Source organism: Rhinolophus sinicus, chromosome 1 (genome assembly GCF_057876585.1).
Source record: "Rhinolophus sinicus isolate RSI-liver-muscle chromosome 1, RSI-T2T, whole genome shotgun sequence".
Taxonomy (NCBI): domain Eukaryota; kingdom Metazoa; phylum Chordata; class Mammalia; order Chiroptera; family Rhinolophidae; genus Rhinolophus; species Rhinolophus sinicus.
The window spans coordinates 123,939,019-123,963,782 of NC_142501.1; the positions used below are offsets into that span (position 1 = coordinate 123,939,019).

The 24,764-nt window shown below is 38.8% G+C and overlaps 1 long non-coding RNA gene across 1 annotated transcript in view; it reads left to right on the forward strand.

Moving 5' to 3' along the window:
• Window positions 1–8,934, forward strand: part of LOC148759252 (uncharacterized) — a 35,594-nt gene extending 26,660 nt beyond the window's left edge. Inside the window, exon 3 of the long non-coding RNA XR_016022144.1 lies at window positions 7,822–8,934. This is a non-coding gene — a long non-coding RNA (uncharacterized LOC148759252). The remainder of the gene's footprint in view (window positions 1–7,821) is intronic.
• The last annotated feature ends 15,830 nt before the right edge of the window (window positions 8,935–24,764 follow it).

Here is a 24,764-nt window from a genome sequence, read left to right on the forward strand (position 1 = left end):
CTCTATATAGAAGTCACTTGCTTCTAAGAGATAAAAATAACCACAACTCCCAGAAAATAAAGCAGGTAATCCCTAGAAATGCTTGGATAAATTAAAATGAAATACAACCCAAGACTCCAAACCTTTAGACCCCATTGAATACTGTGTTCTCAGTCAGTTGGTAAGATTTTAATATTATAATTTTATGACAAAATATAACATAAGTCATTCATTTTGTACATTAATCTTCTTTGTTTCATAAAAGTGGCATACGTGATGATGACTATGTCAAAGTAATTGTCTACCATGTGTAGCATTATAGTGCTAATCTATGAATAATATATAATATAAAAGTTTGTCAAAAATTAAAGTGTAAAGCATTAGCTGCAGAAAGAGATATAAATCTTTAAATATTTAAAGGTGTTTTTTTTTTCTCATATATTGAACTAGTGTTTTGGCTACTTGAGCCACCTAGTGGTAATATCTGTGAAATATGATTTCTTGTAGTACTGAAAAATAATGTAAAAGCTTTGTTTCCAACTTAGTGGGAATTACCTGAGAGAAGTGAATCATAACCATTGTATATATGCAGATTTTTGAATTAATATTTATTTATTGGTGGAAGATTGAATGTTATAAAATACATTATAAAAGCATAACTCTTTGCTTGTTTTGTTTCTTCTAGTAGAGGCCATTTGACCAAGAAAATAAAAATTATAAGAAATTACAATCATTGATGAAGGGGAAGGTTGCAATATGTATAACAAAGAAATAGCTATCAAACATTTAATGGACTAAAATGACTAATGCATGTTAGAACTTACGTATTCAAATGTAACCTTTGATAAATGGTCTTGGGTGTAGGTAGCCATGTTTTCCAAGTCTGTCTTCCAGACAATCATCAGTCTCATATTTTCTTATGTTCAGAGAACAAAAGTTCATCACCAGTCTGCTCAGTAGTCCATTAGAAACACTTTATACCCAAAATATAATACATGGTGGCTAATTTTAGATTTCTTTAACTGGGAACTGTAACTCAAACTAAGTTTCTGTATTGGCTGTGTTCTATAACTTCCAGCAGAGCCAAATCACTAAATGCTTACTGTTAACATCATGCATTAGAATCCACATTCATCTTTGCCTTGTTAACTTTGAAGGAGCTTTTTATTTGTTGTTCCAAGAATATCAGGTTCTTTGTATCCTGCTTTCTTAAATTGCCATATGTCTCTAAAGAGTTTTTTTTAAATCAGAATTAGCACAAAAAAATGATAGATTTGTCCTCCTTGAATGCACCAAGCTTCCTAGTTGGTACACTTGCAAAAAACCATAACATAAAATTAGCAGTAAAAATATTCTCTCTTTTGAATGATCCTGTTTGTCTGAACTCTGACTTCTTCCCATCTCATCTGTGCTTTCGTTAAGTGAACAGAAAACAGGTTGTTTTCACAATTGGTTCCTGGAAGCAAAGCTGTCCAGAGAGACATTTAGAAGAATGAAGAATGTAAGCCTGAGCACAGATGAGACCTTTAAGAAGTGATTGGACAGAATCAAAATGAAATAGGTGCTAAGGGAGAAGATGCTTCCCTGATACATAAGGCATCAGGGAGATCTGTGAGGGAATAAAGTAACTGAGGGAGGATTCTGCTCTGAGCCTATATTGAATATCTATTATTTTGCCTTTTATTTTTTCTTGTAATACTATCTTTCTGGACAGAATGTGTCATCATGGGGTAGACATGTTTCCTAGGCTAGGTCCATCAGGGAATTTCCTCAGGCACTTTGAACTTGGGACCAGTGAGAAGAGCCTGACCCCTCTTTCTTCTCTGGGGTGAAACCTGGGAGCTGTGAATTGTGGTGCCACTTCCTTCTGTGTGGAAGAAATCAGTACACGAGATGAGACATGGAAGCCAATGAGAGATAGAAGCCAAGATGCAGACAAGGGCAGAGGTGCGGGACAGGGAGAGTGTCTGAACCAAGCTCCTTGTAACCAATACACCTCTTCTTTTGCTTCAACTTGTTTGGCTTGGGTTTCTGTCACTTTCAACCGAGGAACCCTGATTAGTACAGAGCAGAAGCTGCCCGCACACAGCCAAGTGACTTGTTCAAATGTATTGGTGAACAGAACATGCTGAGAGGTGAGGGAGAAGATCGGGTCCCAGAGCTCTGAGAATCAGGTAGATGATGATCAGGAGAGCTCACCAAGAACTGGTATTGACCAAGACAGGGTAGGTGATCTCATGTAACATTTATAAGACACTGAGAGAAGGTGTGTCCATGTGCGTGTTTGAAGAATTGCAGAAGGACATGAAATTTTCATGGAATTACTACTCTAAAATGCTCATTACAGACTATATATGTTTCCTTAATTCCCTTTCTCCTCATTGAAATTTCTACTAATACATTGTGATGACCAATCTTTACAATTGGAAAGTACCAAGATGTCTAATAGTTTTTGGTTAGGGCTGATGTTAGCTGTATCAGTATTGGCTCCTGTTATGACCACTGACCCATTTGAGTAAAACTGCCCAGCACCAGCATACCCTTTCCTAAAACCATCGGTCCTGTGCAGCTGCGTTTGGTATCAGGTGACCTACCCATCTTCAGCCCCACCCCACTCTTAGCTCAGTAGACCAATTCAAATTTGAAAAATGTAGTGTTTATGAAACAACACAAATTCCAAAAGAACTTCAAAAACCCACGTAAGGCTGTGGAAGAACAAGTAAACCCATCCAGAGATATGGGGACGAGGACTTTCCTTTGTCCTGGGTGCATTGTTAATGTAGGCTGGTAGATACCAGCTAAAGCTAGGGCCTGCTTGTGTTCCATCTGGTCTTGGTTCCCCACCCTCCTCTCATTCTTCACAGACTCTTTGAATGAACTTATTTACTCTCATAGTTTTAGCTCTCACCGATGTGCTAGTGGCTCCCAAATTTACATCTCGAGTATTGAATTCTTTCTTGAACTCAAGACCTGTCCATCAAATTGTGTATTGGATGTTCTTCTCAGAAGTCCTCTGGAAACCTCAAAGTCATTGCATCTAACAGCTAACATTTACTGAATTCTTCATATTCCCTGGGTAAGAGAGTGGCATCACCATCTACCTGGTGTCTGAAGACAGAAACTTATGAATCATCAATGACTCCATTTTTTTTACCTCCCCCATCATATCAGTCACTATAATTTTTCTGTATTTATTATTTATTATTTTTCAAATGCATCTCCTCCTCTCCATCCCTCCCGGTACATCCTTAGTCAAGATCTTTATAATTTGTTCTGTGGATGATTATAATAGCCTTTTAGCTTTTTTCTCAGCCTGGAGTTATTCACCCTTGGATATCCTTCTCCTTTCCGGACTTCACTTTCTAAATCAAAGATCTCATAATTTTGCTTAAAAAAAACCTTTCCTGACCCCCTTGCCAAAGAACTGTGAGTTCTTCTGCATGGCATTTCCAACATGATTTTTCTGACATGATCTTCATCCTGTCCCTTCCAAGCACTCTGCTTTCCAGCTCTGCAAGTTGCTCCCGAATATGCTGTGTCCGCTTTTGCCTCAGTGCACAGGCTGCTTCTTCTGAGAATACTGTCCCGCCACATCTGCCTGCCCGGCCGCACCATTCAGCTCAGCCACTCCCTCCTTCGGAAAGCCTTTGTTAACCTTCTCACTCTGTGACTACGTGGACCATAGCACGCACCACACTACTCTGCCCTCATCTGCTTAATTTTATGTTTTCCAAATATGTTGTAAACTCTTTGAAGCTAAAACCAGCACCTGGATAGTGAATGGGTGAACAAATGGAGTCTTTTTTTCAATCAATAAGTTCAAAGATAAACAATGCCATGAACTACTTACTAATTACCCTGTTTGGAGTTTACACTCTGGGCAGCATCGATTCTGAACCAATAAATAAGAAAAATGAAGATGGCAGTGCTATATTAGTATTGATAAAGGACACTGCAAAGGAGGAGCCTCCTGCTGTTATCCGCCCACTTCTAGCAGAACAGATTGGTGGGTGAGAGAAACAAAATATGGTAACCTAAACTGACATCAGCTAGGGTAGGAGGAAGGCAGTCATTTCATTCTGATGGAGTAATACCTGAACAGAGACTCTGCTCCGTTGTTAACTTTTAAGCTGCTGTAACAAACATTGGCTGGTTCTGAATGAACAACTTTGAAAGCCTTTGATTGCCCCCAAAAGACTGGAAAGGGCCTTTCTAGAAGCCAGAGAGGAGCTGTGTGGGAGCCTCTGAGAACTCAAACAGAAGAGCAGATACAATTTGGATTTTATGCTCCCAATTCAAAGGAGTTGGCTGAAGCTGTTTTCAGTCTGTTTCCTATAGTTTTATCTTTTTTAGACTATTTGTCTTTTGAGAACATTTAGCAATTAGCTAACAAAATAGCATTTGCCTTTCTTTGCAGGTCAGCTTCATTAGTCTTGAGGGACATAAATCAAGAGATCTATTATGCTGGTCAAATCAGAAAATGTCAGTGACATTTTTTTTAGCACCAACTGAGAAGTTGCTCCAGAATTTCTATAAAAAAGGGCAATAGCTGCACAATTTGTTTTAAAAGGGGAGTGGAGAGGAGTTGATGGAGATACAGAGATTATGGAGTGGTAGGGTGAAGCTAAATTGCTCATGAGCCCCCTGCTTGTGTTACCATGGAAACCGTTTTCTTACTACATTGTGCTGGACATTGTGGGAGATTAAATAAACAAAACAACACACTGCAACTTGATTAAAATGAACCATGTCCTCAAGGAAATTAGGATTCAGCCAGGGGCGATAGAAAAACTAACAGGTTTAGGAGGCTATTAATCAATGTAGAACAATTTTCTGAAGAAAACTGTCCCAGAAAGTACCAGAAAACTCTCCTGTTACCTGATAAAAAAGGGTCCAAAAGTTCCAATTGAGTCGACATTATTGCAAGATCAATAAAATAATGAGGTGATTCTGTGTAGCTGACGGACCAGGAGGTCCAGGCCTTACCACATCATTTAAATCCCTCCTGGTCCCAGATGCAATTTGGTGGTTCTTGTGTCCTCTGGTTAAATATCAGGAGGGATGATTCTGGGTCTTGGGCCTGGCTGGACTTTCAGGGCAGCTTCAGGGATTCCAGAAGTCTCAGTGTTACTTGGTGCCAATTTCTTCAGCTAACTGCAAGGAAATTGGGTGGAGAGATTTCTGGGGGCGTGGGCGTGCTCCCTTCATATTCCTATTTCCTGAGACAGGGTTGCCTACAGTCTTTGCCCCTTCATCCCACATGTCTGCCCTCTAGAAAATGAGAACTTTGCCTGCCCTGCTCCATTTGAAAAGTGGGATTGGCACAGATGAAGACATTTGCCAATTTTCAATTATGTTATATCATATCTGAATTTAAATGCTCCTGGGGCATGGTTATGAATGGATTTTTCTGTAATAACATTCTCTTTGAGTTGAAAGAAATCAAAGTACTGCCCTGAGGGGAAAGAATTAAGATATAATTATTGAATAAGTTTGATATGTGTGAATAATGATAACTAAGGATTATTGAATCTTTACTATATGCCAGGCATTGTTCTAAGCAATTATTGTGTTATCTCATTTATTCCTCACGGTGGCCCAATGATGTCTGCACTATTATTATCTCCATTTTAGAGATGTGGAAATTTTAGGTATAGAAAAATAAAGTAATTTTCCCAAGAGCACATAGAAGTCTTATTCCAGAGACCATATTTTTAACCACAATGTTATTTTAAAGTGAAAGCGTAAAGGTTGCCATTTTTTGTTTTGTTTTGTTTTTAAATTAGCTAAGATTCACAGCTGGACCATAATAATTAATATCTCAGTAGTTAGCATTGTTATAAATGAAAAGAATACTATTAGGGTAGGAAAATCCTGCAAATACTTGGAATTTTGATTTTTTGTTTCCAGAGAAACACTAACTTGATTTCTAATCCAGCTTCTTATCTTTTCACAGAGACATCTTGCAACCTTACATATTTTTTCTTTCCCTAGAATATTTTATTTTATCTCTCTTTCAATTTCTTCTTCTTTCCATTTAAATGTGCCCATGTGTGCTGGATCTTGGGAAGAAAACCAAACAGCGTCTACTCTTAGCTGTACCTATTTCTTTTAGTTTTTAAAAAAGACTGATTTCTCCTTTCCACTCCCACTTCCACTCCACTGCCTCGAGGTCCCTCTCTTTAAGGTCCAGGTCATCTCTGAGAAGTTCAAGGTTGTTTGTCATTTTTCTTGCTTCTGGCTCTATCTTCTGCATTACCAGGAAATCCAGCTCTTCTGCTTCTTCTTTCTTTTTCTTTTTTTCCATCTCTAATCTTCCTCCTCCCCATTCACTGTGAGTTTTTCCAGTGCTTATTTCTTAGAGCCCTGCTATTCTTTTTTGATGCATTCTTCCTTTTGTAAAAGTCATCCTTTTTCAAAGTTTCACCTCTCCCTTTCATATAGGCTTCTTTATTGTCTGTCTCTACTTCAGTTATTTCCTCTTACCCAGATGTCAGTATTTATTTCTAAGTGCTTCCTGGAAATTTCCATTTAAAAATTCTACTGTCACCATTAAGTTCAAAGTGAACAAGCCTTAGTTCATACTAATATTTTCCATATGGATTCTGATGATGGTGATGATGATGATGAGGATGATAGAAAACAGTTATACATGTACACTAAGCCTGGCACCCTTCTAACCACTTCCTACCCTTTTCCCCCGAAAATAAGACTTAACCGGAACATCAGCTCCAATGCGTCTTTTGGAGCAAAAATTAATATAAGACCCAGTCTTATTTTACTATAATATAAGACTGGGTCTTATCTAACATAAGACCGAGTCTTATATTAATTTTTGCATTAGAGCTGATGGTCCGGTTAGGTCTTATTTTCGGGGAAACACGGTATGTATTAACTCATTTAATCCTTAAAACGCTCGTTATCCTTATTTTATAGAAGAAGGAACTCAGGCCTAGCGATGTGAAGCCCCAACTGATGTCACAGAGCTACAAAGTGGAGGAGCCAAGCTTCCCGCCAGGCGGTGTTGTTCTAGAGTCTTTACTTCTAACCAATGCTCTATATTTCTAGGCCATGTTTTCCAATTCCCCATTCTCAAAACTGTACATTCTTTTTTCTTTCAGTACAATTCATAACTTCTTTACTTTTCTTTCGGTATATTTTTGGTGTCTATATCAGTTAGGGTCTGCAAAGGCACAAATGGTCCATTCAAAAAAAAAGACACAGAGGTACAGTTAAGGAAAGGGAAGGATGTGAGCCATGTACTTGGTGTAGGTATGAAAGTGGCATGTTTGTAGAAAGACAGCAGTGAGGAGGCCAACTGGAGCAAAGTGCTAGGAGAATTGCAGGAGATAACATTTGAAAGGAGGATTGGACTCAGGATTTGTAGGATTGCCAACAATGGACTGAAAAGCGATGGCAAGCCTTTGAAGGAAATGAGAAGAAAAATGGCATCATGAATGTGGCATCTTAGAGAGACTGGTCTGGTGATAAAGTTGAAGAGAATGAAGTTAGATCATTGAGGAAGCAGTGACAATGACCCAGGCATGAGGTAAGGAAGCACAAGTGGGAAACTGGAAGCCACGAGGAGAGAGAGGTCGGGGTATTTATTCTCCTCACTCACCTCCAGGCCCCATCCCATGCCTCACAGAGTTCAGCAATGGCTGCATTCCTCTCGGAATCCAGGTTTCTCTGGCGTCCCACTGCACTGTTTAACCCCTTTTGCCCCTTTAAGACTTGGGTTGGTGACAGCCTCCCATTGGTGTCTTTTGTTGTGCTGTTGTGGCTGCCCAATGTTCTGAATTGATTAAAAATATTTTCCTTTCATGGTCTTTTTGACTTTAGGGAAGAGCCAGAGGTCGCATGGTGCCAGATCTGATGAATAAGGTGGATGAGGATACACCGTAATGTTTTTATCTGACAGAAATTGCCATTTACCAGAAGCGATGTGTGACATGGAGCGTTGTCATGATGGAGGATGAAGTACAGGCACTCACGTAAGTTGACTACTAGAACTGCTTCAGAAAGTGGCAAGAACAATGAGATAAGTGTGTTTGAAGTGAGGGGGACTATTTTGAGGGGGGTTAATGGCAATGTGTCTTTTACTGTAATACATTTTATACATTTAAACATTCACCATATATTTTGATCCCATCACATATCTTTGAGATTGATCTGTGCTCTGTAGGCATCTTCCAACTTTCCTTCTGGTGATTATTCATTTCCATATGGTTGGTGTTCTTCTCTCTCTTTGTGCTGTAAGCCATCCTGTTTGCCAAGAGCTGCCTATTGGGGTGAGATTGTTTGGTTCATACCACAAAATAATTCCAGCCTACTGACCCTTAGCTGGTGTTTCTGGCTTAAGTTGGTCCATGTCAGCTCTTTTCTCGTGTAGAGCCACACCTGGGAGATGATCTTAAGTTTCTTCTTTGCTCTAGAATCTCAGTGCTGGAGTTGTCTTTGAGCTCTGCCCAGCTGAGAACCCCCTGTTTAACCCTTGGTTGGACATACCTGAGTTCCCCTAACTAGCATAACAACTTGTTCTCATAGGATGCTTGCCATCTGTCAGTCATTCATCGTGATGTTTACATATTATTTTTTCTCTTTCCTTTTCCCAATCTCATACTTTAAGACTCTAGAATGTCCTGTACTGCTACTAGGAAGGCTTAAATCACAATCTTTTAACAGTTAAGTAGACTCAAGAAGAATTAGAGAACATAAATGGTCTTATTCCATTGGTCTTTTAAACGGTTCTCTGACCTTATGTCTAGAAGTCTTTCTCATCTTTTTGTATTTTTCTCCCCTGTCTTTTTCCATGAATGTTTCTCAAGATGGCAGTTTCTCCAATAGTTTTAAGTGAACTGGAGGAATTAAAAAGAACCTATCCTAAGAAAGACCAAAGTATTTCAGAGGTAGGAAGAATTTGCATAGTGAAATCTATTAACAGATAGCTTGGGGTTTTCTGAGTTACATAGGTGCAAGTGCAAAACATAATCTTTTGGGCCTATTAATTTTGGAGCAAAGAAATGCAACTTTCATCCTTTCCTAGTCTACTGTGTTTTGTAATTAGATGATGAAATGCTCTCTTCTCCAAATTCAGCAACAGTTAGCTATCTAGATGTTTCTTTCTACCAAGGAGAGCTGTATTGCTTTTTTTTTGAGATCACAGAAACGGAAAACATCACTGGTCTATCTAAATCAAGACACAGTGAATGGAGGAAAAAAGAACAATTTTAAAAAGCAGTTGAGTCCATACAAGAACATTCCTTCTGCTGATTTGAACATCGTGAAAGAACTTATGTCTGTCTATATCAACTGCTATAAAATTGTATGATGTGAAAGAGGAAGTTAGAGCTAGATGGGTGTTGAGAAGGGGGCCTGGGCAGTTTCTTTTTACAAACACAAAGACCTTCTTTTGTTGGAATGGAGAAGAAAAAACCCAGAAGCTGCACTTGATGAGTTTGTGGGCTTGCAAATGCAACCAGCTGAAACTTTGTAAACATTTAGCATAAAACTCGTTTTTAATCTCATGAACTTAATTTTTTCCCCTAGCATATGGGATGCATAAAAAGGAAATAAAACTTTAGTAAATTGAGCCTTACTTGTGCTTTATAAAAAAGAAATTGAATTGCTCTAATGGCAGCTGCAGCTGGCTTTCAGCTTCGAACAACCAGTGTAAATCTAGTTTTTAGTGCTTGATTTAGTAAACACTCAGCTGCAAACAGACTTGGAAAACAACTCTGAATGCAGGGTTTTCCGTAAAGGCAGTTATGTAACCTCTGTGTTATGCCTTTAAAATATGTGAAGAGTAGCAGAAACCTGATTAAGATATCTTACAATTATCTTTCACTCTATATTTAAATCTGCATTAGAGTTTGCTACTCATTATACATAGAGCTAGCACAAATGGATTCTAATTGGCCATAAATTTAAATGTATGTGTAATACTCATTAAAAATAAAAAAAGTAGAGTACTAATAACCAGTTTAGAAGCCAGAGTTGAGTTGGACATGTTGTTTGGTAATCGCCCAGTGATAATCACAGCTTGTTTTTGATTCTGCCCTTCTGCAAGCCTTCTCATGCTCCCACACATTGAGAGGTTGCAAGAAATCCTAGTTCATATTGTTTAGCAAAGGCTGCACGTGCCCAGCTTGCAATTTTTACTAAAAATAAAGAGAAAATCTTGTTCTGATCAACAAGATGAAACATCTAACTGCTTTGAAATTGACACACAAATAACTGTTACGATTCTAATGCTGGTTTATTCTAAATTTTCTTAGTGACCTGGACTTCATGGGGAGTTTTGTTTTGGTTGTTGTCTTTTTCCCAATCACTCTCCATATTTGCTGATAGACAAAATGAGGGTTGGCACCTTATGGCATTCTTGCTAAAGCAAACTTTTAAAATAATTCTGGCTAGAATGGCCAAAATTAATCCTCGGAACAATTCTGAATTAGGATATATTGGTGCCTCTCTCTTCCTTAAACATCTTCCAATATCTCAGGATTATTTTTAACTGGCTGCCAACTAATCTTGCCTAGTGAGAAATGTTAAGGTTCTCTATTTCTCAGGGGCATTTCCAGTGTTAAAAGAGACCCTTGAATGTGGAAAAGTCCTGAGACCCCAAATTTGTGCTGTTTGCATGACAGGTTCTGGGGTTGATCTGGCCGGAGGGCACCTTGTTGTAAGGCTGGCTCTGGGCACAGTGGCTGGGCTTTAGAAAAGTAAATTCACATACACCCTCTTTCTTTTCTCCACCATCTGGTCATTCGGCTGCCAGAAATGGGAGCTATTAAACAAATGGAGACTTCATGAAATTTGAAAACAAGATTGTTGCACAGCATGGTGGGTAGAAAGTCACAAGTGGAAGGTTCTCCTGTGGCTCTGCTGTCACCAGCTGAGTGACCTTAGGGAAGTCATGTAAACTCTCTGGACATCTGTCCGATCTGCCTTTCAAGACGGTTGCAGGATCAAATAAAAACACGAGAAGCACTTTGAAAACTGTAAAGTAATAGACAGTTCCGAGGGACTTTGATTACTCAAGACTGTGAAGGTTACATACACATATAGTGACAGTATCTAAATTGCTGGGGGAGGGCAATCGTCATCTGCACCATTGTGTTTCAGAGAAATAATGGCAGCAAGTAACAGATGCTTGTATGTTATGCCTGTGGATGAAATTCTGGATCCTGGAGAAGATTAGATCACTGACTATTCCAACGATTAAAAAAGATGAAAGGACTACAGAAATGAGTGAAAATAATATGAAAGCAGCTGGGCTATTTCAGGTGTAATCTGTATGATACCTCTCCATAGCCAGGGGTTCAAAGCATATCATGCCTCTTTTTAATATTCAGATTAATCACCTGAGAGCCTACCTGTTTATACTGGAAGTCCAGCATTTTTTTTTTTTTTTTTTTTTAAGGAGGGCACAGTTCACAGTGGCCCATTGGGGGATCGAACCGGCCACCTTGGTCTTATCAGCGCCACGCTCTAACCAACTGAGCTAACCGGCCAGCCCTGGAAGTCCTGCATTTTTATTTTTTTTATTTTTTAAATTAAAATTTAAATAAAAATTTTACATGCGTGTAGTTTAAAAAGTTAAATGGTGGTAAGGGAGCTATTACAGAATTTCACTATTACAAAATTTAGTTTTCTGACTTGCCCCTTCTCACTTTCTCTGGTCACCCTTCCCACAGGCAACAACTTTCAACTCTTTTAGAGCTCCCTTTAGACTTTCTACGTGTCCAAAGTTGTAAAAACTATGCATATATTACTACCTGTTGATTCCTCAATTTTAGACATGATCTAAATTTTTTTTTCATATTTTAGAGATTTATTGTGTGATTTACAATTAAATTGCTAGCAATTACATATTTGGGTTCTAGGTACTCTATGTGATACAGGGAGACCAGATATATAGCATTTTATTTCATCTCCTCCCTTCCTTTTTGTAGTTATCTGCTATCCCACAAAACACTCTCCCTCCTTTTGCTTCATCGCATTGTCAAACACTCCAACAATACGCCTTCTACTACCTTCAATTCCCCCATTCACTTCTCCTTTTGCCAGTTCCCTGCCGCGTCTCAATTTGTCTACTCCCTCTTCCTACCTACTACGGGCTATTACAGAAACTCTCTAAATAAAACTGCCTAGATTCAGTAGAAAGTCAGGCTCTCAGGCCTCCATCATAGATCATAACAGATGGCGCTTGAAGTCCAACTCAGGAAAGGTATCACATTTGGGTCTAAGGTGGCCCCCTGGCTAGCAAATGGTTTGCCAGCATCCATGCCTCCCTTAAAACCTACTGCGTAAGGTTATACAATGTGATGGAACCTCAGTTTATTCCTTGAGCTTTGGTAGTTTGCTGGTCTCTCCTTGCTTGGATCCCAGCTTCTCTCTGTTCACTCATCCATTGCCGAGGGCTGCCCAGCTGCACACCACCTACCCCACCCCACACTATTACCCCAGTTATTGAACCTTGCCCAACCCTTGTCTGTTGCCTTGACTACTGCCATGCCTAACCGGGACTTTGACTTCTCCAAAGGGATCTTTTTAAACCTCCATTTTTTTGAGCCACACACTGCGCTAAACGCTTCACATCTACTATCACATTTAATATTCACAACAACCCGATGAGGTATGGATTACCCCTCTCACCTTCAGCCAATGACTATGCCTTCCTTTGTACAGGAAAGAATGAGGACATCAACATAAATCTGCCCAATATCTCCACCTCGAAGTCTCTCTGGATCTTCAACTGCTTTGTTTCCTTTACTTCAATTATGAAAATACGTCAAATGGGCAGAAACAGTCATACAGGGGCCTCTGAGAGATAGACATGGTTGATCCCTGACCATCTAAAATTCTTATCATGGAAGATACATAGCTAACTCTTTATTTTGCTGTCATTTTGCTTTCTCTTTCTTATCTTCCCAATATAGTTGTATTACCATTTTGGTTAAATTAGTATTACCATTATTCTAATATTCTTTAGAACTGAGCATCGTTGCATACTATGGTTATTTTTCCTTCCTTCCTTTATATTTTTCATAAAGTTAATAATGCTTTTTTTTAATTTGCTGAGTTTTCTTTGTATCTATTTTTAATTATTTCTATTTTTTTTCTAATGGCCTTTTAGTAAGACTTTCCACAAAGTCAGTTATGACAGCTAGTCTGTCAATTCCTCTGTACTTGTATATATTTTTTGAGACACTGTTCCTAGAGATCTATCTTTTCCCCCTCTAGGTTGGCTGGATTACTCTTGTTCCCATTCCAGGCCTTTCTGAACTCATATCTTGCTCTTTTTGTTTCTCTTCTTTTTTATTAGAGAACATCCTCAAGTAGTTTCAACTAGTAGATGTCATAGATACAGAGAAAATTAGGATGGCAGCCATTGCCATGCCAATCTCTTGAATCACACTATTTCATTCGTTCGCTATGCTTGGTGCCCAGTTATTATTAGGAATCTCTCTTTTTTATCATCTTGAAAATTCTCCTTTTTCTCTCTCTTGTTTCAAATCTCCTCTTTCCTGTATCTTACATATTCCTTCTCCACTTACTCCTTCATTCTGGTGACAGCCTTCTGAGAAAGTGCTCAGGAAAAGCAAATTTTTTGAGACCTTCCTTACACTTTTCATTAAAGTGGTTTAATTTTACCTCATCTATAATTTATGGCTGAGTCTTGAATTCTAAGTTGGAAGTAATTTTCCTTCAGAGTTTTGAAGGCATTGTTCCATTATCTTCTGGATTCCAATGTTGGTGCTAGGAAGTATAATATAAAGTCATTCTGAATCCTGAATGCTGTGAACGTGGTCATTTTTTTCCTCTCTAACTTCCAGGCGCTTTTCTTGGTCCACAATATTCTGCATTGATGTGCCTTATGGTGAGTCCATTTCTTCTATTGTGCTGGGTACTTCATGGGCCTTTCTTGAAACTGATGTCTTTTAGTTCAAGGAAATTTTGCTTATACTTTCCGTTTTCTCTGTTCTTTCTGGTAATCTGATAATTCTGATGTTGGATTTCCTGGACTTCTTTTCAAGTTTTTTTCTCAAGTTTTTCTTCTGTTTCTCTTTTCCGCCTGTTTTCTAACTCTTGAATTAGATTTCTCATTTCGGTTATCATATTTTTAATTTTCAAGGACACATTTTGTTCTCTGAATGCTCCTCTTTGGAGGATTCTGTTCTTGTTTCAGAACTCAATATCTTTTCTTGTGCCTCTGAGGATACTGGTTACAATTTCTGTTTTTAAAGCAATCCTCTCCTTGCACTGTTTCACTTTCCTCCAGGTTACTTTTTTCCTGTTTGCTCTAATCTTCATCTTCTATGTTAGAGGGTTTTCTCATATGTAAGGGAGGTTTCAGTGTTATATTTTGAAGTTTTTTTCTTTTTCTTAATAAATTTGTTTGTGTTTTTTTTTGCTAAATTTCAGGATCTACATGATAGCACCCCCTGCAGTATCTTATTATATACAATGCTGTGCCTTTGAATAACTTTTGTTTTTGAATAAGACATTTGTGAATCTTGTTTCTTTTGTCTTTTACTGACCTCGTAAGCTATTTAACTACCAAATGTGGTGTATTGCAGTGTGCGTCCTGGAATTATATTCTTTCTGAAAAAGAGATATTTTTTCCCATTGCAAATAAGACAGACAATGATGTTCTTAAAACAAAAGAAGTATTTCCCAGTTTCCTTACTTTGAAACACATGATTTTCATCAGCTGCTTTTCTCTTCTTGGCAGCAACCGTTTGGAAAATGACAGACTCTACCCACACCATTATCATCCATTTTCCCTACCATCTGCCTTTCCTCCAAGCCAACAGACACAGACCTCTACCTGCAAGGCAAATCCAATCAATGATTATCCTCCAACTGTTAGACCCTACTAGCAGCACATCCATCAGCATACGAGTTGCTGTCGTAGGATGTCATGTAACCAAGCTCAGAAAGATGCCTTTTCTCCCTAGCTGTTAAGCAAGAAGGTTTCTGATATTAGACCTTGGGCTGCCCTGCTTCCCCAGGCTCCCTTATCTCTAAAAGGGGGATACTAACACTAATTTGCATGTTAAAATAAATAATTAGGCTGCAGGCTCCTGATCAGAACTTTAGGACAATTTCAGCACGTGGGGCTTTTCAAGGAGGTTTTTGAGGGCCCTGAAGCATGCTTACTCTGTAGGAGGATGCAGGTGTGACCCAGTGTCCTAAGATGTGGACTCTAGGGCATATATCGTTTCAATAACAATAATTACTCGCTTCAAGGTATTTTCTTATGAGATTGTTTTGATGATCATACAAATTTCATTGCAGAGAAGAAAGCCAGGTAATGAGAAATAATTGCATTTGATTTTTAGTGTTGTCGTAAGGGACAAATGGGATCCAATTGCCTTGTTCATTCTCTTCCCTCTTTATAGCCAAGGATTCTGTCAGATGGACTCCAGTGAGTAGTTTTACAGTAGTACATCCTACGTGTACACTGATACATATTAAACACGTATATTTAGTGGGACAGTTGGAGCCATTCTGGGGAGATGATGCCTTGGCATAAAAAGACCATGAACTCTAGACCCAGATTGGCTGGGGTTGGAGTTCTAGCTTTGCCCCTGCCTTGTTGATGTTGTGTGACTCGCCGAGGTTATGTGGACTGCAAATTCCTTGTCTGTAAGATGGGGTTGATGATACTTTGCTGTGTTGATGTGAATAGTCAATGAAATTATGATCATCAAATATCTGGTACGCAGCTGGTACTGAATAAAATTAATTCCCTTTCTCCTTCCTTCTGTTATAAAATAGTTGTTGTTTTTATTACATTTATTTTAAAATACATTAAACATATTAAATATTTGTATTTATTATAATATCAAATAATTGTTTTTGATCCTATTCTATATTTCCTTGTGGCTTTTCCCACTTTGGCATGAGTGACTCTTTTATTTATTATTATTATCATTATTATTATTATTATTTCAATCTAGTTGTGGGGGACGCAGCTCAGCTCCAAGTCAAGTTGTTGTCTTCAATCCAGTTGTGGAGGACGCAGGTCACTGATCCATGTGGGACTCTAACCGGCGACCTTGGTGTTATGAGCACTGTGGTCTAACCACTGAGCAAACCGGCCGCTCCCTGAGTTACTCTTTTAAACAGGTGCACATTACATGCATTGATGGGGTAACCACCATTGTAACTCAGAATGGTTGTTTACTAACAATGAGGTGAGCATTGCATGGGGACAGATAGGCTCAGGCTCCCTTTCTTTGTCTGCTGCTGCCATTTCTCAGTGACCCTCAAAGTCACCACTAAAGCAACAGCTCACCTCTTCTATGAATAATAGCCTTTTCCTACCCTGGGATGAGATAGGTACAAAGGAAAGAAATACCCTCCCTGTATTAATTACAAATGCATGCTTGTTTAATTCTCTTTCCTAGATAGTATTTATGTACTCAGTGGTTTAGTCTAAATGAACCTATTAGTCTTTCCAGCAGCATTCATTGTATTATTCCATCTCTCTGTGTATCTGTATTGTCTATTATTCTCTCTCTCTTTACATTTGTTTCTAACTTCAGATATTTATCACCATTCTTTTTGGGAGAGAGTGGAGGATAGGGTTTCAATCAGTTTTGAATTTGTGAGAAGCCATTTGTATTTAGTGTATAATTATTCGATCTTTTACATAGATGTTTTATTAAAATCCAGATAGAGTGCATCCATAGGACCCATCCTACCCACAGAAACCACTGCCAACTTGCCATACATTATCCAACAGTACCAGGGTGGAGGGACAATATATTTATAAGGATTACGTTCAATTACAATTTGAATTTTTAAGTAGACTCCCAAATACATTCTTCTTAATGTCTGCTAAAGACCTCTCCCACCCATTAAACAAATAATAATCATAAGGTATTTGAGAGATAGTATCTAATCCATCTTTTTTTGTCAAGAAGTTCATGGATTTTATATTTAAAATTTAAATGGTAGAAAGGTCACAAAATGGCCATAAAAAATACCACCGTGTGTGTGTCTGTGCAGTGCCATGTGGGCTGCATTTTCTTGTTCCTTTCTTTTATTTTTTTTAAAGAGGGCACAGCTCACAGTGGCCCACGCTGGGATCAAACCGGCAACCTTGGTGTTATTAGCACCACGCTCTAATCAACTGAACTAACTGGCCACCTTGGGCTGCATTTGCAAGCAGAGTATTAGACTCTCCCCAGGTCTTGGTGGAAGCAGGGTCTGTCAAGAGGGAGAGAAGGACAAATGACTGATCTTCAGTGGGTTCCTTTTTATAGAGGCCTTACACTTCAGGAAGATGAAGGTCTTCATGACTATCCCTCGTGTATAATTCTCAATAACTTCCTCGTATTCAGCATCTGTTAGGCTTAAAATAACACAATAACCATCAGTCCATAAAGTGTTTATAAAATACCTATAAGAAAATGTGAGAAGTACAGAAGTAGAGTTGGTACTTCTAAGTGGTTAAAAGCATTGGCTTCAAAGTGAGAAAGACGGATTTTAAGTGGCAAAGTTGTGTATAAATTTTTTATTCTCAATTTCTTTTTTTTTTTGAAAGGGGAACAGGACTTTATTGGGGAACAGTGTGTACTTCCAGGCCTTTTTTTCCCCCCCAAGTCAAGTTGTTGTCCCTTCAATCTTAGTTGTGGAAGGTGCCGTTCAGCTTCATGTTATTGTCCTTTCAGTCTTAGTTGTGGAGGGCGCAGCTCAGCTCCAGGTCCAGTTGCCTTTGCTAGTTGCAGGGGGCACAGCCCACCATCCCTTGCGGGAGTCGAACCGGCAACCTTGTGGTTGAGAGGATGCGCTCCAACCAACTGAGCCATCTGGGAGCTCAGCGGCAGCTCAGCTCAAGGTGCCGTGTTCATAGTTGCAGGGGGCGCTGCCCACCATCCCTTGCGGGAGTCGAGGAATTGAACTGGCAACCTTGTGGTTGAGAACCCGCGCTCTAACCAACTGAGCCATCCGGGAGGCAGCTCAGCTCAAGATGCCGTGTTCAATCTTAGTTGCAGGGGGCGGAGCCCATCATCCCTTGTGAGACTTGAGGAGTTAAACTGGCAACCTTGTGGTTGAGAGCCCACTGGCCCATGTGGGAATCGAACCGGCAGCCTTCGGAGTTAGGAGCACGGAGCTCTAACTGCCTGAGCCACCGGGCCGGCCCTATTCTCAATTTCTAACCTAAAGAAATGGCGATAATAATAGTCCTTGATTTACAGGATAATGAAGAGCAAATGAAATGATTATTCATTATTTACTGTAGTCTCAATGCATAAGTTTTTAATAAAAATTTAAATAAATGATTTTTATATTTTAATTGTCATATTAACATTTTATTAAATATCTCTTAAGATACTTCTCTATATATGTAAATTTATGAAGATATGGAAACCATTTTTTCATAAATGGGATAAAATTGTACATCCTATTCTATTATCTGATTTATTCACTTAACCATATGTTGTAAGAAATTTTCCAAGTTAAAAATAAAATTCGACATCATCCTTTTAAAAGGCTATAGTGAATCTTTATTTAATATGAGTATCATAATTTATATACCATCTCCTTACATGTGGACCTTTAATTTGCATCCATTTTTTTAACTAGAAAGAAATCTGGAACGAATATCCTTACAGGTACTTTGTTTTTTTTTGGTACATGTGCATTTTTCTCAAGGTAAATTTCAGGAACTATCACAGGTCCTTAAACGCTCTTATTTTAACTAAATTGGTTCACTTTAAAATACAGTTGGTCATCTCTGTTTGAGACCAATGCAAAATGAGGTTTTGATATTTTTCTCAAAATGTTTCTCACTAAAATATCACATATATTTTTATTTATGTAAGTTATACATTTTTTTGGTAAAAATCTCCGCAGATATAGCAAAATATCAACAGCAATCACCTCAAAAACAATCACCCACTGTTATTAGTTCCTATATCAGTCAATGTAAGTCTATCCCATGCTTTGAAGCTGCTGTATATAGGCCTCAGGCTGCCTTCCCTCCCCAAGCCTCCCTTTCCTCATCTCCAATTGACAATAATAAGACTAATTTGCAGGGTGGTCCTGAGTGTTAAATAAAAGATTAGGCTGGAGGAACATGATTTAACCAAGTTCCAAATTATGGTATTTAAAATATTTCCCAGTTTTAACTTTTGCAGGCAATGTTCCAGTTAAAATTCTTATACATGCTTGTCATGCACATGTATGAATAGATCTCTAGAATTGATCACTAGAGTGGAATTGCTGGGTCAAACGGTATGCACAAATAAGGCTTGAATAGATACTACACAATTACCTTTCAACAAGTTTTACGAATTTCTATTCCTACAACAACATGTAAAAATACTTTTTCCCACATCCTTGCCAATAGGATAGCATCAGTCTAAAATAAATTTTGCCAATTTGATGGGTAAAACCATGCTGTTTTAAATTGCACTTTACATATATTTTTAATTTTGGTTTTTGAAATTCAGTATTATATTATTTTCAGGTGTACAGCATAGTGGTTAGACATTTATATAATTTAGGAATTGATCACCTTGACTAGCACCCACTTGGCACTATACATAGTCATCACCATATTATTGATTATATTTCTATACTGTACATCCTGTGACTATTTTGTAACTACCAATTTGTATTTCTTAATCCCTTATCCGTTTTCACCCTGCTCCCCAATCCCCTTTTATCTGTCACCCCAATAGGTCTAGTACCCATCTGACGCCATACATAGTTATTACAATATTATTCACTATATTCCTTATGCTATACCCTATATCCCCATGATTACTGTGTAACAACCAATTTGTACTTCTTAATCTCTTCCCCCTTTTCACCCACACCCAACCCCCTCCCATCTGGCAACCATGAAAATATTCTTTGTATCTATGAATTTGTTCCTGTTATTTTTGTTTATTGTTTTCTTTAGGTTCTACTTATGACATCTGTCTTTCACTGACTTACTTATACTGCACTGAGCACAATACCCTCTAGGTCCATCCATGTTATTGCAGATGACAAGATTTCATTCTTTTTTACAGCTGAGTGATATTCCATTGAATATATGTACTCTCTCTTTTTTATCCATTCATCCAATCAGGAACACCCAGGTTGCCTTCAAATCTTGACTTATGTAAATAAGGCTGCAATGAACATACGGTTGAGCACATCCCCTCGAAGTAGCATTTTGGGTTTGTTCAGATAAATACCCAGAAGTGGGATTATTAGGTCCTTCTTTGTCTCTTACTATAGTTTGTCTGGTATAAGTATTGCTACCCCAGCTTTTGTTTGTTTCTTTGTTTCAATTTTCATAAAATATCTTTTTCCATCCCTTTACTTTCATTTCAGTCTGTGTCTTTCTATCTGAAGTGAGTCTCTCAAGACATCATATGCCTACAAAGGCAGCATATATAAGGATCTTGTTTTCTTATCCATTCAGCTTCCCTATCTTTTGATTTGCTCTTTTAATCGATTTATTTTGAAAGTAATTGTTGATAGGTATGTAGTTATTGCCATTTTATTATTCATAATTTTGATTTTTTTCCCTCATCTTAAAGAAGTCCTTCTAAGATTCCTTGTAATACTGGTGTAGTGGTGATGAAATCCTTTAGCTTTTTCTTGTCTGGGAACCTCTTTATCTGTCCTTTGATTCCAAATGGTAGCTTTGATGGCTAGAGTAATCTTGGTTGTAGGTCCTGACTTTTCATCACTTTGAATATTTCTTGCCAATCCCTTCTGGCCTGCGAAATCAGCTGGTAGTCTTAGGGGAGTTCCCTTGTAGGTAACTAACTGCTTTTCTCTTGCTGCTTTTAAGGGTCTCTCTTTGTCTTTAACTTTTGGCATTTTAATTATGATGTGTCTTGGTGTGGGCCTCTTTGGGTTCATCTTGTTTGGGACTCTCTGCACTTCTTGTATATGTATTTCCTTCACTAGGTTAGGGAAGTTTTCTGTCATTATTTTTTCAAGTAGGTTTTTAATTCCTTGTGCTCTATCTTTTCCTTCTGGTACCTCTATAAAGCAAATGTTGGTACACTTGAGGTTGTCCCAGAGGCCCCTTAAACTCTCCTTAACTTTTTGGATTCTTTTTTCTTTTTTCTGTTCAGATTGGGTGTATTCTGTTACCTTATCTTCAAAATCACTGATTCAATCCTCTGCTATTGATTTCTTGTAATGTATTCTTCATTTCAGTATTGTATTCTTTGTTTCTGACTGATTCTTTTTTTATGTTTCCTATCTCTTTGTTGAAGTTCTCCCTGAGATCACTGAGCATCCTTAAAACCAGTGTTTGGAACTCTGCATCTGGTAGATTACTTGTCTCCATTTTGTTTAGTTCTTTTTCTGGAGCTTTCTTCTGTTCTTTTACTTTGGACATGTTTCTTTGTCTCCCCACTTTGGCTGCCTCCCTGTGTTTGTTTCTATGTATTAGGCAGGGCTATGTCTCCTGGTCTTAGTAGAGGGGCCTTAGGTAGTAGGTGTACTGTGGGGCTCAGTGGTGCAGTCTTCATGGTCACTTGAGCTGTGCACTCCAGGTGTGTCCCTTGTGTGGGTTGGTGTGTGCCCTTCTCTTGTAGTTAAACCTTGGTTGCTATTTGCACATCAGTGGAAGGGATTGGTCCTCAGGCTCACTGGTTTTGAGGACTGGCTCTGACTATAGTGGATGAGTTGTGGTGCAGGGGCTGACCCTACAAAGCAGGAGCTGCCTCAGCAGGACTCGTGCCTGTGCAATCTGCCCCTTGGGTGTGCCCCTTGGCTGTTCTTGGAGGCAGCTGGGTGATGCTCCAGCTTGTTTCAAACCTGGCCACTGGGGGCGCTAGCCCCAGGGCCACCTGGGAGGGGACCTGTGCCCTACCCGAGGCTGGCAGGAGCCATAAAGAAATCCACAGATGGCCGCTACCCGTTCCATCTTGGAAGTGCCTCTAGAGGCCAAGCCACAAACCAGGTGTGGCTGCTGCTAGTGCCGACTTAGGGCTGCTCATCCAGAGGTAGAGGACACACTCAAGCCAGATGCTGCTTGTTAGGATTCCAAGAACCTTTGAGAGACCCTAGGAAAGTCTGCAGCATGATCCAAGGCAGGCAGTTTGTAGGGAAAAAGCCACTGGAAGCAGTTTGGGTATGCCTGAGAGTTGGGAGGGGCGGGTCTCAGAATCACCAGGCCATGGCGAGCAAAGGTGTTCACCAACATGATGGAGATTCAGATATGGAGGCCACCTGTGTCTGCACGTCAGGAAAGGGGAGGGCTCAACAAAGATAAAATGGCTTCCACCAGCTCCTCCATCCAGCAGGATAGCTGCTTCTCCAGCCTTCATACTGAATGAAGCCAGAAAACTCAGTCGCACCCCTCCCACTCCAGTATGTCTTTGCCGCCTCTCCAGCTGCTGTCCCAGTGCTAGAGCTCAGAGCCAGTGATTCTGTAGGTAAGTCTGTGAGTGGTCCCTTTAGGAGCACCTGGGACTCCAACCGCTTTCTGTCTCAGTCACAATCTCTGCTGGTTTTCACAGCCAGAAATTATGGCGACTTCTCTCCCTGGCACTGGAACCCTGGGCTGGGGAGGGGCTGGGGCCCCTTGCTCGTCGGGGGGGGGGGCTCTGCATCCATAATATCCCTCCCAATTTTTAATTGTCATACGTGGGTACCCCTCCTACCAGTCTCAAGGTGGCTTCTTCTGCATGTTCGTAGTTGTACGGCTTTGGTTCAGCAAGATTTTAGATGATTCTCAATGATGGTTGTTATGTAATTTTGATGTGGTAGTGAGAGAAGGTAAGCACAGGGTTTACCTACTGTGTCAAATTGACTGGATTTAAATTGCATTTTAATTAATGAGATTGAATGATTTTCAAACTTTAATGTCCTATTTCTAGATATTATTAATCTTCTTTTGGGTGCCTGTTCCTTATTGATTGTAGTTTATTTTATATGATATGTATGTATGTGAAGGTGAGTGTGTCCATATATCAATTTTTTTATGTATGTTGCAAGTAGTTTTTCAGTTTATTGTTTGATTTTTAACTTTGTTTATAAGTTTTTTCCAAGTTTTATGTAGTACAATTTATTTAAATTTTTTGCGTGTGTGTGTGTAAATGCATTTTCTAGGACAAGGTAAAAAACACATTCTCCTATAGTTCCCTTGAAGTTTTTTTGGCTTTATATATACTTTAATAGCTTTATTCACATATAATAAATCACGTCATACAGTTTTCTTATTTAAAGTATACCATTCAACAGTTATTAGTATATTCACAGAATTGTGCAACCATCACCGAAATTAGTTTTAGAACATTTTCAAAAACCCCATTTTGTCTCAACACCCCCTTTTGCCCCCCCCCCCCAAGCAACCACTAATCTACATTTTGTTTCTGTAGTTTTGCCTATTCTGGATGCACATAAATGGAGTCATATTATATGTGGTCTTTTGTGATTTTCTTCTTTCACTTAGTTTTCCAGTTTCATCCATGTTGTAGATTTATGTTATAATTAGACATTTAATCCATCTGGAATTTATTGATTTGTATAAATTGGGTAAATACTCATGTATTGGTATAAATTATTCATCTTTTAAAAAATCACAGTTACCAATGTTACCAATGCTGTTTACTTGAGATTCAGTCTCTTTCTCACACCAATCTAAGATATCTGTTTCATCCATATATATTTCTGGACTCTATTTGTTTATTCTTATGACTCTATCACACAGCTTTAAGAACTCTAGCTTTGTAACATAATTTTGCTATCTAGTTGGGCAAGTCTTCTCTCATTTTCTTTTTCCTAATATATTCTTGGTTGTTCTTCTACATTTTCCCTTCCCTTTGAATTTTAGAATTGGCTGGTCGAGTTTTATCAAAATATTGTTTAAGTTTTGATTGGAACTTGAGTGAGATTTTAGATTAATTTTGAATAAATTTCACCTTTGTAATACTGGGTTTTCCTATATTTTTATTGAATTTATAGCTATATTTTTTTATTCATTAGCGGGAGGATAGGCATTCCCTCTGCAATTAGGTTTTCAATTAGTTATTGATGTACAGGAAGGTCACTTGCTGCAGACGGATGAGTAGAGTTTGATAAAATGATAATGAGATCTGCTCAGATACATTCTGCCTGAGATGTTTATGAGAAATGCAGATGAAGATGTACACACCAAATATTGTACTGGAAATTTTGGTAACGTTTTTAGAATGGCAACGGAAGGTGGATGGTCTTTTGGAGGACAATATGGTATTTGGACCAAAAATATTTGAAACTTTTGGATTTGAAAACAACAGAACTTCCAACTTATAGTTATAAATTTATTTTTGAATAAAGGGGAAATAGAACACAATTAACTGTTGAATTTGACTTATGTCATGCTAAGAGGCTACTGGAATAAATACTTCTTGAACTCATAGGTGGTCATGCTCCCTCTAGCCTTCCCCTTTCTCCTAGGCCTGGTTACACCTGTATCCTTCCATTATCCCAGGTTGCAGCACAGCAGTGACCTGGGTTTCCTAGGCAACCTAAGTAGTAAAAAATGAAGTAGCCAGTGGTTAAAGATAACAGTAGCCAGTGATATTTCTCTTCTCTGTACACACAAACTCTTGTAAGAGCCCCAGTTTCTCGGTTTGCAGTCCTTCTTGAATATCTCAGGAAACTCTCAGGGGCATCTTGGTGGATTTCTAAACAATGTCCTCTTGAGTTCCGTGCAGAACTTGACATCTCCCCCTCGTCTGCTGAGCCTCCCCCCTGGGGACTTGGTGCACTGCTCTCTGATGGCCACTAAGACCGTAGGGAAGTGACTCATGGCCATGTCCCAC